Consider the following 2,753-nt stretch of genomic DNA (forward strand, 5'->3'; position numbering starts at 1 on the left):
ATTGTAGTGATTTATCTTTGAGGACCCCTTGCCATGTGGCAAATATTCAATATATACACAACTCACATTACACACATTGTCTAATAAACTTATCGTAGCAGACATCTTTGAAGTAGAAATTTGAGCATTGTTCCACTTTATATTCTAGTGTATTTAATTCATTTTTCTAGGGTGATATGTATATTTGGTGAACACATGATGCAATACTAAATATGATTCCAGACTTATTTGGAATTTACATGACTAACACACATTTACAGTTTCTTATTTTATGGATTATGGTCAAATATTTCTCTATAAGTCAACATTTAATGTAACACATAGATCATCTTAGAATCTATAGATCCTTTATGGTTCTTGGAATTAGATTTTTTTGCTATTTTTAGAAGAAAACTTAAACTTTTAGATTATTTGTATCATTTATATTTATTGTACGTCTGTGATACTTCACACCTTTAACTGTTTAGTGGTGAGTTGAAGCTAATGAATTTAATTTAATAATAGACAAAATTTAGATGGAATGCTAATATCAAACCCAAATTATATCATGCAAGCAAGTCCTCATACAAAGTTATTAAAGATGTATAAATATGAATGTGAAATTGAACTCAAAATGTGTAAGAGAATATGCCTTTTTGCCAGGACAATTGTGGATCCAAACCCATGATTGTACTGTCCATGAAGACATCAACCTAGTGGTAATGTGTCTAGACGCTTTATGAGAAGATGGACATGTTAGTAGGATATGGTAGCAAAGTTGACCTTACTTCTTTTGAAATATTTTGGCAATTAATTTCTAGATTTGGTGTCACCAATTTTGATAGCCTTCTCTTCGATAGAGTAAAATTTGGATTTTATTTTGGTTAGATGAGGGCTTGCCAATAACGATTTTGCAATTCTTAATTTGTGTCTATTAAATTTGCCATGAAGGGCATAGAAAATCCCCACAATTCAAATTGTAACCACATCATAGATGTTTTGTGATTGATGGATATCTATTGAACGTTAAATTGAAGTAAGATACCTAGACTTCCCTTCATACTACTTTTTAGACATGAAAATGAAACATTAGCATAAATATTACAAGTGATGTAGATATACAAACTATAAGAATAATATCGACCACTATTATTATTATTATTGAATATATTATATAATATCAAAGTGATAAAATACTAATGTGTCATTTTTTCACCCCAATATTTTAAGCTACTCACTTTTGATATCCTCAATAATACAATGCTTCCGACAATTGTTACCAATGATATGAGAATACATAGCCCTCTTTTTCAATATAACGTTTGTCTATATTTCTATACAAATACATTTTATAAGTGCATGGTAGAGATTAAATACAGATCGGATAGTCAATATTTGATCACAATCCCTAGATGAAACCACCATCTCCATGCCGATTTCAGATTTCAGACAGTCCAACCCGTGCACACAACATCCCGATTCCTATACCCCGATTCCTATACCTATGTTCAAATGATTGTCAGGGCAAATCCTACGAACCATGTAGTATGAAAAAACAAAAATATTAATGAATTATAATATCCACGTGTGATGTCATTATCATTTTTATTTTGGTTTGTAATATGGGGATAATCTTCAGTTAAGAGAATTGATTGTGCTTTAATGTTATTTGTTTATTTAGCTGTCATACTAACATCTATTTTAATTCCGTTTATAACATTTATAGCAGTTTTTCTAATCTTAAGATTAATCAAGCAAAAATCAGGATAGATTTTCAAAGTAGTGATTCAGAAAAAGAAATCTATGTTGTACCTTGAATATTATCTGTAAAAATTAAGAAATTGCTAGCTTGTAGATTCAACAAACTCTATATGGTCTTTAATTGTTTCCAGAATTGTTATCAAAATTTTAATTCAAATATTTTGAAGTTGAGATTTATAAGATCTAAATCTGATCATTTTGTATTCTTGAATTAAAAACAATCATTATATTATTATAACTTTCTATGTGGACAATATATTGATAGTACTGTAGTAAGAAATAGATTTACGATCTTAAATCTTCACATTCATTATATTTTGATAGATTTTTTTAAATTTTTCTTGATTAATAGTCTTTTTCTATTAATAAAATATACTCCGATTACAATTCAAAAAAAAACACTAGAGGATACAAGATCACCCCTTGAATAATCCTGATAGAAAATTTAAAACATTAATAACTTTCCTAAAATTGTAAATTAGAATCAGGACATAAGGAGTTGCTTTCTGTTAAAAAGCATCCAGATTGTAAATGATTGTAACCCAGCTTATTTAAAGCTACTAAAACATTATCTGCTTTGATTTAATGACATAAAAAGATTTTAAAATGTCTGCTGGAGTAGCTCAGTTGGTCAGAGCGTGTGGCTGTTAACCACAAGGTCGGAGGTTCAAGCCCTCCCTCTAGCGGTCATTGGAAAGCTATATAGCCCTCTCTCTAGCGGTCATCTTATGTTTCACCTTATTGGTATCAATCATTTTACAATATCATCACCATTGTCTCCTCCGTCTCTCGTCCAATCAACCACACCGCATATTTCAACAATTTCTCCCCTTACTCTCCCATATTAAAAGATATAGTTGGAAAATTCTTTTTCAGCTATATCTTTTAAATTCAACAAGCTTTTACAAAATATATACATTTATATAGATATCCTTTTAAAAAACATGAGAGCTATAAAATTATTTAATTCTGATAATTTTTAGATCTTAAGATATCCATCTATTGCATTGGAT

At 29.5% G+C, this 2,753-nt stretch overlaps 1 non-coding gene across 1 annotated transcript; it reads left to right on the forward strand.

The window, feature by feature from the left end:
- Window positions 1-2,352: 2,352 nt before the first annotated feature.
- Window positions 2,353-2,426, forward strand: TRNAN-GUU (transfer RNA asparagine (anticodon GUU)). The gene has a single exon. It is a non-coding gene; the product is annotated as a tRNA-Asn (tRNA).
- The last annotated feature ends 327 nt before the right edge of the window (window positions 2,427-2,753 follow it).

The sequence above is a fragment of the Cupressus sempervirens genome, chromosome 7 (genome assembly GCF_028749045.1).
Source record: "Cupressus sempervirens isolate cs-2001-9-10 chromosome 7, ASM2874904v1, whole genome shotgun sequence".
In the NCBI taxonomy this organism is placed as follows: Eukaryota; Viridiplantae; Streptophyta; class Pinopsida; order Cupressales; family Cupressaceae; genus Cupressus; species Cupressus sempervirens.